At 38.8% G+C, this 14,379-nt stretch overlaps 1 pseudogene; it reads right to left on the bottom strand.

The window, feature by feature from the left end:
- The window catches only part of LOC131837091 (centromere protein K-like), a 101,196-nt pseudogene that overhangs the window by 69,029 nt on the left and 17,788 nt on the right, over nt 1-14,379 (bottom strand).

Here is a 14,379-nt window from a genome sequence, read left to right on the forward strand (position 1 = left end):
TTCTCCCTCTCCCCGTGCTTGTGTCCCCTGTCTCACTGTGTCTCTCTCTGTCAAATACATAAATAAAATCTTAAAAAAAAAAAAAAAGACATAGAGTGAAACCCTCCACCCAGGTTTCTAATCCACTAGGTCTGGTTTGGGTTCTGAGAATTTGTTTCTAATAAATGCCAGGGTTGATCTAAGGACCACACTCAGAATAACGCAACCAGTGACTGAGACTGGGGTTCACTAACAAGGACAGAGAAAATCACTGAAACGTACTAAATCTGGGAGTACAGAACTAAAGCTTAATTTAATATGTAAATGAGTGTTTTACATACTCAAACTCCATGAAGGCAGACATGGGAGGGGGTTAATCATAAACCCAACTCTGAAGGGAAAGGACTTGTTCAAGACCCTACAGCAGTTCAGTTAAAATTAGGATTCTATCTAGATATGTCTCCCTGACAAGTACAACCTTAAGCAGGATGCTTAATCTTTGTTACTCTGAGGTTTGTGAACAAGCACAACTGGCATCAGCTGGAGTCTTGTTAGAAATACAAATCTCAGCTCTCACCTCAGACCTACTGAATTAGAATCCATATGGTCTCTAGTGATTCCAAAGCTCCTTATACTTTGAAAAGCACTGGGTTAGGCTCCCCTCCAAATCTTAAATCCCTGAAGCAGAGCTCAGCTCAGAGAGCATTTGGATAGCTAATGCTTTGGGGCGATGTAAGTCAGTTGCTGTTTGAAATTTGTTTGTGAGGGGCACCTGGGTGGCTCAGTGGGTGAAAGCCTCTGCTTTCCGCTCAGGTCATGATCCCAGGGTCCTGGGACCTGGGATTGAGCCCCGAGTCAGGCTGTCTGCTCGGCAGGGAGCCTGCTTCCTCCCCTCTCTGCCTGCCCCTCTGCCTACTTGTAATCTGTCAAATAAATAAATAAAATCTTAAAAAAAAAAAAAAAGATTTGTTTGGGAGAGTTACCCAGGTGTGGCACCCTTCCAAGTAGGGATTTAATGAGCATGCCCTAGAAATACATTATCAGCCTTAACATCTCAGAACAGCTTCTAATTGACAGAGCAGAGATTATCCACAAATTGCCTGGTGGGGAAACTCACAAATTCTGTCATTAGCATAGATCCAAATACAGTTAACATATTCCAACTGTAATACTCTCCTGAAAGGATTGCCTTAGTGCAAGACTGGATGTGATCCAAAGTCAATGGAACTGGAACTACAAGTTCAGCTTGGAGTGGAGATTTCTGATGCAGCTGTAGAAGATTGATATTAGCAGGTGAACAGAGTTTGCCCTGAGGCTTATTTGGGGGAATTAATAAGGAAACAGGTGCATGCATTTATGCACTTGAAAAACAATGTTCCTGGAGGAGTTGTAGCCACTTCGGGGACATATTGCTGCAGGGTTAGCTGGGAATCAAGTCTATTTGCACTCAAGAATAAGTCTTTCTTCTATTAGTCTATGGATATCCCAACTAATTTTCCAGGTAAGGGAGTGGAAGTAACAGTGATATAGAATCTCAAGGGAAAATCCCTAGGTTTCTCATGACCATTGGGTATCCTTTCTCAATCCTGTTTTTTGCAGGGTGGGGAGGGGTAGTTACAGCATTTATTGAAGATCTTCATATACTATTAAACAGGGAAAAAAAGGAAATAAATACAAAGCAAGAATTTTCAGCAAAACTTCTTTGATATTTTTTTTATTTTAAGGACTGAATAGTTTTCAAGCCTACTGAGGACACATTTGTTAAAGGATTAACAACTGTGATACAGGAAGGGAAATTTTCCCCCCGTAAAAAGATTTATCACCTTCTTTCTCCATCCTAATCTTTTTTTTTTTAAAGATTTTATTCATTTATTTGTCAGAGAGACAGAACACAAGCAGGGGGAGCAGCAAGCAGAGGGATAAGCAAGCTCCCCATTGAGCAGAGGACCAGATGCGGTGACCTTAGCCCAGGACCCTGGGAATATGACCTGAAGGCAGATGCTTAACCAATTGAGCCATCCAGACATCCCCATCCCTTCCCAATCTTGATATCCTCTTCCAGTGGAGATGGATCTGTCATGGATCTTTATAGTTTTATCCCTTGAGATTACATATTTAAGTTACAGAGTTTATGGAGTTTACTTGCTCTTAACTGAATATTTTTTGTTTTCTCCCCCACTTACAATAGGCATACCTCATTTTAATGTGCTTCACAGACATTGCATTTTTTAGGTTTATTTTATTTCTTTTAGTAATCTCTACATCCAACATGGGGAAACTGGAACTCACAACCCCAAGATCAAGAGTTTCATGCTCTTCCCCTGAGCTAGCCAGGAGCCCCAAACATTGCATTTTTTACAATATGAAGATTTGTGACACCCTGCATCAAGCAACTGTAACTGTGCCATTTTTCCAACAGCACTTGCTTACTCCATGTCTCTGTATCACACCCATAAAATTTTAAAACTTTATCTTTGTTATGATGATCTATGACAGTAATTATGACTCACCAAAAGCTAAGATGATGGTTAGCATTTTTTAGCAATATTTTTAAATTAAGGTATGTACTTTTTTTTAGACATAATGTTACTGCATACTTAAACTATAGTATGGTGTAAACATAACTTCTTTTTTCCTTTTTTTTTTTAATTTATTTACTTGACAGACCGAGATCATAAGTAGGCAGAGAGGCAGGCAGAGATAGAGGAGGAAGCAGGCTCCCCACAGAGCAGAGAGCCCGATGTGGGGCTCGATCCCAGGACCCTGGGATCATGACCTGAGCCAAAGGCAGAGGCTTTAACCCACTGAGCCACCCAGGCACCCCTGTAAACATAACTTTTATATGTACTGGAAAACCAAAAAAATTCATTTGACTCACTTTATTGTGATAGTCACTTTGTTGCAGTAGTCTGGAACTGATCCCACAATATTTCCAAAGTAAGGCTATTATGTTTTCAATATTTATCTATGTTGCATGTAGCACCAATTGTTCATTTTCATCTCTAGACAATATTCTATCATTATCAGTATCTATTACCACTATATATCAAGTACCAATAATTACGCATATCTATGTATATAGTGATATTAAATATATCTGTATATGTATGAATAATACCATTTTATATGATATATGAATAAATACCTTCTATACCTGATGATTATTTGGGTCCAGTATAGTGTACAATTATTACCAACACTGCTGCCATGAACTTCTAAGTGTGTGCATCCTTAGACCCTTATACTTAAAAGCAAGACTAGATGAGACCCAACCATTATACTCTGCAATGTGAAAACTGATAAATGACTATTGTCTGTAGATCTGTTCATGGCTAGCAGGAGGCTTGGGTGCAGATTGAGGGAGAGACCTGTGGTTTACCTGTAGTTATTTTCTCACTATTTAAATTCAAATTTTATTAACTAGTTCTAATTCTTCATTGGACTGTGAATACAGTAAGGGAAAAATCCACATGATTATTTTCTTTGTTGACTTCAATAGAATTGTGTTTGAAGGCTTGTGCTGAAGTTATTCAGGTTGAGGCAGGAAAAGCTAAAATTTCAGCTTTTTTTTTTTTTTTTTTTTTGCCTATGCCACTTAGTGCATGGTACATGCATTATTAAGTTTATAAAAGGCTCTGGAGAAAGGATATTTTCAGTGTTTTATATCAATCATGGGTAAAGCATCTATATATACCTACTGATTATGTAATTATTTGATTCTCAAAATTAGAATTCCAGGGCTTTCTTATGCACCCCCCACTCTCTGCCACCTCAATAGTCACCTTTCACTGCTATCATTTCTGCCAGGCCATGATGTTTTCAATATTGTCCTCTTGGAGTCTTCCTTTGTGTATTAATTTTCCCACATCATTTAGGAGGAGGGCTGACAGAGGGAGGGGCTGGAAACTGCAATCCAGGTGAAAGTTAGGTGGCTTAAAACATGAAAAACCAAATGTTTAGAATTAGTGAGTCTAGGTGAATTCTTTTTAATATTCTTATAATTTCTATATATGTAAGCTTGATTCAAAGTAAAGGTAATAATAGCATGTATATACCAGTTTCTTTCAAATAAAATAAGTAAATAAATAAACAAACAAACAAACAGGTGATGCCTGGATGGCTCAGTTGGTTAACCATCTGCCTTCAGCTTGGGTCATGGTTCCAGGCTCCTGGGATCTGAATTCCCCATCAGGATCCTTGTTCAGGAGCTTCTTCCTCTGTCTGCTGCTCCCTCTTCTTGTGCTCTCTCTCTCTTTCCCTCACTCTCTCTCTCCCTTTGACAAATAAATAAAATCTTTAAAAAAAAAGGGGGGTGCCTAAGTGGCTCTGTGGGTTAAAGTCTCTACCTTGGCTCAGGTCATGATCCCAGGATCCTGGGATCGAGCCCTTTATGGGGCTCTTTGCTCAGCGGGGAGCCTGCTTCCTCCTCTCTCTCTCTCTGCCTGCCTCTTTGCCTACCTGTGATCTGTCAAACAAATAAATAAATAAATAAAATCTTTAATTAAAAAAAAAAAGAAAAGGATACTGGGTGGCTCAGTCAGTTAAAACTTAAAAAAATTATATATGTATTTACTTGTATACATATGTATATATGTATTTACTTATATATAACACAGGTGACTCTTGTGTCTTGAGGTGACAACATGGTGAAGGAGGAGAGTTCCAAGTAGAGTATCTGTATAATTTATCATCCAAAATAGCACACTTCTGAGAGAAAGAAGGGGGTATTCCTTAGTATCTCAGAACAGTGGTTGTAAAATGAGTCTTCAGGAAAATGGGGATATATGGTCATCAGGTGTGGAATACAGGCTTTACATGGTATGTCATTTTGTACATTTTGATGTTTTAACATGTGACTGTGTTAGACACTCAAATTCATAAATTAAAAAATAGGCATAGAGTAAAAAGTGTTTAGAAAATAAGGTATCAGTGCTACTAATACTGCTTTTATGCCCTTTCAGATAAAGATATATAGATATAGCTATGTACATAACTATATGTGTATAATTATATGTAGTTGTATATAAATACAATAGTCCCCAATTTTCAATAGTTTGATTTATGATTTTTCAGCTTTACAGTGGCATAAATACAGTACTCATTTAGTAGAAATCATACTCAAAAATTTTTTATAGTATAATTTCCATCTTGCTTTTTTTCCTAGAATAGTTTTTCTTCAGATCTGAAGGACTTAGCTCCTTAAATGGACTTTGGTGGAGATGGTGGGGTAGCACCTATGAATCTAAATCAGAATGGGCGTGTTCAGTCCTTCCATGCTTCACCAGAGCAATTCCTGACCACCTTGCTGTGAATGGCACAGCTCACACAGTAATGGACTTTCACACACAGCTTGGGAAGCACATAGACATTGAAGACACTCGCTTTGGAAATGTTCCTGATGGCAGTGGCCTCTACTATGTTCCCAATAATGCACTTCTCAATGGCCTTGTCCTCCTTAGGCTTGCAATGGTTAGTTGCCGATGGTATGGATAATGGGCTGTATGTGGCCCTTTTTGGCATGATAACGATTCCTTCTTTCCTTGGGTGTCTTGGAAGCAAGAACCTGAGAAATTACTTTAAATTTTAATTTTTGATCTTTTCTCAGTCTAGTGATACGAGGCATGATACTCTCTCATAATGCAGGACAGTGGCTGGGAGTCACAGCTACCAGTTAGCCATGCAGTCTGAACCCATGCAACCATTCTGTTTTTCACTTTCACTATAGTACTTAACACATTACATGGAATAGTCAACACTTTGTAAAATAATTTTTGCATTAGGGGATTTTGCCTAACTATAGACTATGTAAATGTTCTGAGCATGTTTAAGGTAAGCTTGGTTAAGCTATGATGTTGGTAGATTAGGGGTCTTAAAGATCACAATATTTTCAACTCAGCTTTATAAGGACATAACCCCAATATAAGGTGAGGAAGATTTGTGTATAGAAATATAGACATATAAAACTGTGTGTATGCATGTATTTTTTCCATGTATTTATAATGATACTTTCAATCCCAATCTAGTCGCACAGGTTTTGGTTTGCCTTCCTGCATTCCCTATTTACATACTGAGAACCCTCTTTTCCAGAGTCATCTTCCCTGTTTTGGCTTCTCTTGTCCTCTCTTTTCTCCCTCCCTTCTCATCTCCTGTTCTCCTTTCTTCTCTTTGGTTGACACACCAGAGGAGCACAATACAGGCATCATAGGTTTAATATCAAACTTTAAGAAAATGTCAGAAAATGAAAGCGCTTTTCTGGAAAGTGAAAGGTGCTTGGTCTAGGGCAATGAGGAATATTTGCAAACACCCAGGGCCTGAAGTGACCCTGGCTTAGGGAAGCTGCAGAAATCCTGTCACGTGGCTGTCCCTTCATGAGGGTGACAACTTTAGTGCTTGAGATTTGTCTTACAGAATAATCCCAGAGCCCTATGCCAAGGCCCTGACAACCTTCCATGGAGCTGCCACACAGTTTTCTATAAAAGGCATATATGTATTTTTTTTTTTCCAAGCTGGGTCCAACATTTCTTTTCCTGTGGAAGAGTGAAAATGAGGTCAGGGTCCATGTGATAAATTTTTATGTCAGCAACCAGTCTCTGCAACAGGAGAAAAATACATATTTTTCAAGTAAAATGATTAAAGGAGGTAATAAATTATATTGTTATATTGTTTTATTTAAGAGGGAAAAGTATATTTTATAAATAGATATGTTTCTTTCATTCTCCCTATGTCCTTAGTTTAAATTCTCAGAAGACAGATCACCAATTCCAGAAATTTCTGAGTTGTCCTATTTATCTACACATTATCAGAAATGAATTTTTGTCAAGATCTTATTTATTTGAGAGAGAGAGAGAGCATGAGCACAGCTTAAGGGAGGGGTAAAGGGAGAAGAAGAAGCAGACTCCACTGAGTAGGGAGCTGGAAGGACACGGGGCTCCATCCCGGGACCCCAAGAGCATGACCTGAGCAGAAGGCAGCCACTTAACTGACTGAGCCACACAGGCACCGAAGAAATAAAATATTTTTTAAAAGATTTATTTATTTTGAGAGAGAAGAGAGATCACAAGCAGGAGGACAAAAGGAGAAGGAGAGAGAATCCTAAGGAGACTCTGTGCTGATTGTGGAGCCTAACACAGAGCTCGATGTCATGAACCTGAGATTAGGACCTGGCCTGAAACCAAGAGTTGAACACCAAACCAGTTGTGCCAACCAAGTGCTCCAGAAATGAAGTGTGGTTTTTTTTTTTGTTTGTTTTATTTTGTTTTTTGTTTTTTAAGTGTTCATTTAAATTCCAGTTAACATAGTGTGATATTAGTTTTAGGTGTACAGTATAGTGATTAAATATTTCAATATAACACCTGGTGTTCATTAACAAGGGGGTACATGTATCCCTTTGAATTAGTATTTTTGAATCCTTTGGGTAAATGCCTAGTAGTACAATTGTTGGATCATAGGGTATTTCTATTTTTAACATTTTGAGGAATCTCTGTACTGTCTTCTAGAGTGGCTGTACCAGTTTGCATTCGCACCAGGAGTGCAAGAGGGCTCCTCTTTCTCTGCATCCTTGCCAAAACCTGTTGTTCCTTGCATTTTTTATGTTAGTCATTCTGACAGGTGTGAGCTGATCTCATTGTAGTTTTTTTTTTTTTTTTTAAATATTCATTTTCATTTTCTTTTTCTTATGATTTTTATTTATTTATTTGACAGACAGAGATCACAAGTAGGCAGAGGCAGGCAGAGAGAGAGAGAGGAGGAAGCAGGCTCCTCGCTGAGCAGAGAGCCCGATGCGGGGCTCGATCCCAGGACCCTGGGATCATGACCTGTGCGGAAGGCAGAGGCTTTAACCCACTGAGCCACCCAGGCGCCCCTCATTGTAGTTTTGATGTGCATTTTCCTCATGATGAGTGATGTTGAGCATCTTTTTATCTGTTGGAGGTATAAATATAAATATCTATATATATAAAATATTTCATCTGTTGGAGGTATATATATATATATATATATATATATATATATAATATTTATATTTATATTTCCTAAATGTAAGAGTTGATTACTAAATGGAACTTAAATACATTAAAAACTGTTGAAATTTAAATGGAAAATATTACATTAGCAACATCATAAATTAAAGAATTTCAAAAAATATTGCATGAAGGTAAATTAAGTATCTTATAATGATTAAGACTAGAATATTTTTACTTTCATTCTTGTCCATATCGTTTAAAATTCTAAAGCGCTAACTGAATGAGAGAGAACCATTTCAAAATAATTTAAAATAAATAATAGTTGTGGCAATACGTTTTATTTAAGGTTTATTTATTTATATTTTATTTATAGGGTGCCTGGATGGCTCAGTCATTAAACATCTGCCTTCTGCTCAGGTCATGATCCCAGGGTCCCTGCTCAGTGGGAAGTCTGCTTTTCCTTCTCCCACTATCCCACTTAGGTTCTCTCTTTTGCTATGTCTCTCTCTGTCAAATACATAAATAAAATTAATAATATTTTAAAGAAAAAATTTTACTTATTTATTTGACAGAGAGAGAAAGTGCACACAAGCAGAGAGAGAGAAGCTGGTTCTCTGCTGAACGGGGACTCTGATGCAGGGCTGGATCTTAGGACTCTGGAACCATGACCTGACCCAAATTAGACTTTTAATCAACTAAGCCACCCAGGCGCCCCTAAGATTTCACTTTTCTGTAACGTGTCCACCCAAAATAGTGCTTGAATTTACAACCCAGCAATCAAGAGTCACATGCTCTACTGTCTGAGCCAGCCAGGTGCCTCTGTGGCACATTTCATTTTAATGATAAAAGGAATATTGCGTATGTGCTTTGATTTACAAATATGTTCTTTATCCAAGTAGTTCAGGACTTCCATTATCCTTGAATGATAGGATTCTTTAAGTACTTTGTGAAAAAGAGACCATCCTTTCACTGCTGGAATGTTTCCAATCTTATCTGGGTTGGCTCTTCTGCATGTCTCCAGGCAATTCCATTAAGTAAGGGCAGTTCAATATAAGACAGCCAAATGGAATCACAAATTTTGATGCAGATAATGTGGAACATCTATTTATATGAATCTGTAACATTTCACAGTGCTGTCAACTGTGCAGTTGATTTTTTTTTAAGTTTATTTATTTCTTAGTAATCTCTACACCTACCATAGGACTTAAACCCCTGACCCCAAGATCAAGAGTTTCACACTCCATATGAGCCAGCCAGGTGCTCCTATGCAGTTGATTCTTGAATTTTTTTTTCTTTTTAACATTTCTGTTGGGTAGAGGAAAATGGTCTTCTATACACTCAAAGTAATCAAGAGTATCTCCTATTCTTGTAATCATTTTTAAAATTTTTTTTAGTTTTTTAAAATTTAATTTATTTAATTGACAGAGACAGTGAGAGAGGGAGCACAAGCAGAGGGAGTTGGAAAGAGAGAAGCAGGCTTCCCTCTGAACAGGAAGCTGGATTTAGGGATCAATCCCAGGATCCTGCTGGGATCATGACTTGAGGCAAAGGCAGAACCTTAATGACTGAGCCACCCAAGGCAGAACCTTAATGACTGAGCCACCCAAGGCAGAACCTTAATGACTGAGCCACCCAAAGGCCCCCTAATCATTTTTTAAAATTAGGCTCTACTTCCAACATGGGGCTTGAAGTGATGGAAAATAAAAGTCACGTTCTCTACTGATTAAGCCAGCTAGACGACCCTCTTTTAAATATTTTTATCATCAACTTATTGAAAGTTCTCAATTCAGAAAATGTCACTATATGATGCTTCAATTTGTTTTGTAGTACATTAAGAGATTGCAGTATCTGTTGCTATTTATCCAACACTTTTTTCCAAATCTTCCATAATTTTTTATTTGTTTATTCAAAATAATATATTATTTTATTTATTTATCCAAGTCTTCCTTTAATTTTTCCTTCTTTGACTAAATGGTAGACAGTACCATTTCAAGATCATGTCTCAATTTTTGGAACTCTTCCTTATGTTATCAGAACATCTTCATTCAGTGGAATTATTTCAGGAGTTTCTGTCATTAACTGAGCTCAGTGGTCAAAGATTTCACCTGCATAACTAATAATAATGATTGAGCCTTTGAATCAGTGACCCTCCCTATAAACAAGTGATAAGTTATTCTAACATTCCTTCCTATCATTTCATGTTCTTTCATCTTCCTTTTTTAATTTTTTTTAAGTGGGACTTGAACTCACAACCCCAAGATCAAGAGTCATGTGCTCCACTAACTGAGCCAGTCAGGTGCCCCTCTTCACAATCTTCAGTAATTTCTTCTTTTTTTTTTTTAAGATTTTATTTATTTGACAGAGAGAGAGTAGGCAAAGAGGTAGACAGAGAGAGAGAGGAGGAAGCAGGCTGCCGGCTGAGCAGAGAGCCCAATGTGGGGCTTGATACCAGGACTGTGGGATCATGACCTGAGCTGAAGTCAGAGAGTTTAACCCACTGAGCCACCCAGGTGTCCCAAAAGTTAACAGCTTCTAAAACTTCTAAGACTAAATAAGCAACAAGTTTGAAGACAATTTTGAGAAAGACCAAAGTGGATGCAGAAGTTTGCATCTTAATATCTTCCACATTTGTAGTACCATCTGGATCTAAACCTTGATGATTCACTAGCATGTGCTTGTGATTTTCTTAACTTTATGATAATAATGGAGAAAAAAGTGTGGGAACACAGGTAAGTCACTTAAATTGGCTGTGATTCTGTTTCCTTACTCTTTTCAGAGAATGTATTAGAAAATAAGCTCAGACAAAAAAAAATGTTTGAAGTACTTGAAGGGAAGCCCACAAGTTCACCAGCTCTTTCCCCACCTCTTTGTCTTTCTCTCCTAACCAGTGGAGTTCTGAAGTTGTTGTTGGTGTGGGAGCTGGAAGAGAATGGTACTCATGCTTGCTGAATGTTGAGTATTACATTCTCTGCATTCATTTTTACTGTGTGGGGAGTTTTGCCCCATACCTTGAACAAATCTCGGGCATGAGCTGGGCAACCTATAATACAACTACATTCTGACACCATCTCTGCAGATATAGGATCAGATTCCACAGGTTATGGATTCTGACCCACAAGACTGTGCTCTAATTCATATGCTGATTGCCATCTCCAGGTTGTCACCTGTGCTTCTTACCAACTGGCTATACATCAGAGATTCCTATGACCTCCTCCCTGGGTTGGATTCATTTGCTAGACTGACTCACAAGACTCAAGAAATCAGTTTATTGGGGCGCCTGGGTGGCTCAGTGGGTTAAGCCACTGCCTTTGGCTCAGGTCATGATCTCGGGGTCCTGGGATCGAGTCTCGCATCAGGCTCTCTGCTCAGCGGGGAGCCTGCTTCCCTCTCTCTCTCTGCCTACTTGTGATCTTTCTCTGTCAAATAAATAAATAAAATCTTTTAAAAAATTGGTTTATTCACTAAATTTCCATTTTATTACAAAGGATATAAAGAATAGAAATCAACAGCCAGATGAAAAGACCCATACCGTGAGGTCCCAAACACAGAAGTTTATTTGCCCATGGAGTTTGGGCCCAGCACAGTGGCACATGGAAGCATTGTTTCAACAGCCTGGAGGCTCTCCTAACACTATCTTTGTGGGGTTTTATGGAGGTTTTATTATATAAGAGTGATTTATTAAGTCATTGGATATTGGAAATTGATTCTATTTCCAGACTGTCTCTCCTCCCACAACATTAGGAAGATGGGACTGAAAAATCTAACCTTCTAATCACATGATCCTCCTGGCAACCAAACCAGCCCCCATCCTTCCTGGCCTTCCAATGTTACCTCTTTAACATCACAGACAATATTTTTATCAATCTCATTACAGAAATTCTAAGGAATTTAGGAGCTCTGTGCCAGAAAGGGGGATGAAGAGCAACTATATATTTCTTTACTTTTTTAAAAAAGATTTTATTTATTTATTTAACAGAGAGAACACAAGTAGACAGAGAGGCAGTCATAAAGAGAGGGGGAAGCATGCTCCCTGCTAAGCAGAGAGCCCCATGGGGGGGGCTTGATCCCAGGACCCTGAGACCATGACCTGAGCCAAAGGCAGAGACTTAACCCACTGAGCAACCCAGGTACCCTTATTTCTTTATTTTTTTAAGATTTTATCTATTTATTTGGCAGAGAGAGTGTAAGTGGTGGGGGTGGGGAGCAGACTCCCTGTGGAGCGGGGAGCACAATGCAGGTCTCTATCCCAGGACCACCATGGGATCATAACCTGAGCTGGAGGGCAGATGCTTAACCATCTAGAGCCACCCAGGTGCCCCCTGGGTGGCTCTAGATGGTTTCTGGTGGATTTCTTGTTCCAAATCGTAGTATCATAGGTAGCTAGTTCCCTAGAGGTAAGGCTCTCACCTTTGGGGTTGGAGCTCCATATTCTGTGAGCCAGGAGCCAGCCCTGCTAACAAGGTTCAGTTATTATGGCACTCTTCCCAGCCCATCTGTTAACAACACAGAGCCACTGCTGCTTCTATCCCTTAGTTTTGCCAAGTGATACCCTCTCCTAAGTGTACTTACTATATTATACTTAGTCCTGGTCTTATTAGCAATGATGTCACATATACCAAATGATTTCCAGTGTATTTCAGTTTTCTTCTACTTTTTTAAAGTATATTGTGTTTCCCAGCAGTGAGAATCATTGGTTATATAATGGTAATTGAACCTTCACTTTTTGCCAGCCCATTTGTGGAATTGTTGGTACAATATCTATGCTCTGGTGGGGAGCAGATTCAGAAAAGAGAGAAGGTAAGCAATCAGACAGCCTGCTACAGGACAGTGAGCAAAGTACAGCATATTTGGGAATGTAGTGTTTGTGACCCTAGCAGAGGGTAGCCAGGTTGGGATTCTTAGGGAAGACATTGATTGGGTTAGAGTTCCAGGGTACAGAAAGTGTTGGCTTTGATGGAAGTTCCACAGAAAATTGAAATACACTGAACCTTCCTCCTCCTTCCCACTGAAAATTTTCATGAGTATCCTGTGAATTGTGTAATAATGAATCTCTTGCTTAAACATGTACTTATTTTTTTTCTTATTAATTTTGTTTAAAATTTGTCTCTAAGAATCAGGGATAGCTTAACATGCCCTTTATCATCAGAAGTTGGAAGGCCAAGTTTGATACCATATTAACTTTCAGGGAGCCCAGATTCCTGATATCTGGTAAGAATAGTGAGGGTGTTAGGAACCAGAATCTCAGTGGGAGGGGAGTCAGATTTGAATATAGTATAGGTATGGATCAATGGACTAATAATGGTTGAGGCCAGGGGAGTGGGAACCAAAAAAAAAAAAAAATTACTTATTTTTAGTAATCAACGGAATTGTTGATAAAAGATAAATATGTTTAAGTAGTAATTTATAAAGTATTTAGTAAAACCAAAACAGTTTTCCTTGGACATGTATAATATACTGATATTTTTTAGTACTTTTAAAATTTGGATCTGGACTTGATTTTCAGGAATCTAATAATTTGGGATGCCTTGGTGGCTCCGTTGTTGAGCATCTGCCTCTGGTTCAGGTCATGATCCCAGAGTCCTGGGGGTCCTTGGATCGAGCCCTGCATTGGGCTCCTTGCTCAGCAGAAAGCCTGCTTCTCCCTCTCCCACTTCGGCTGCTTGTGTTCCCTCTCTCACTGTATCCCTCTTTGTCAAATAAATAAATAAAATCTTTATATAGGACGCCTATGTGGCTCAGTGGGTTAAGCCTCTGCCTTCTGCTCAGGTCGTGGTCTCAGGATCCTTGAATCTAGGCCTGCTTCGGGCTCTCTCCTCAGTGGGGAGCCTGCTTCCCATCTCTCTGCCTGCCTCTCTGCCTACTTGTGATTTCTCTCTCTGTCAAATAAATAAATATTTATAAATTTAAAAATTAATTAAATAAAATCTTTACATAAAAAAGGAATCTAGTAATTTATTTGTGTTTTTTTCAATATTATTTATTTTTATTTATTTATTTATTTGACAGAGAGAGAGAGAGTGAGAGAAAGATCACAAATAGGCAGACAGGCAGGCAGAGAGAGAGTGGTGGGGGAAGCAGGCTCCCGCTGAACAGAGCCTGATGCGGGGCTTGATCCCAGGACCCTGAGATCATGACCTGAGCTGAAGGCATAGGTTTAACCCACTGAGCCTCCAGGTGCCCCCATTCTTTTTGATTGTTGAGGAATATTCCATTGTATATATGTATATATCACATCTTCTTTATCCATTTATTAGTCGATGGACATTTGGGCTCTTTCCATAATGTGACTATTATTGATAGTGCTGCTTCAAACATTGGGTTGCATGTGACCCTTGGAATCAACATTTTTGTACCCATTAGACTAATACCTAGTAGGGCAGTTGCTGAATTGTAGAGTAGCTCTATTTTCAACTTTTTGAGGAATCTCCATGCTGTATTA

Source organism: Mustela lutreola, chromosome 7 (assembly GCF_030435805.1).
Source record: "Mustela lutreola isolate mMusLut2 chromosome 7, mMusLut2.pri, whole genome shotgun sequence".
NCBI lineage: Eukaryota > Metazoa > Chordata > Mammalia > Carnivora > Mustelidae > Mustela > Mustela lutreola.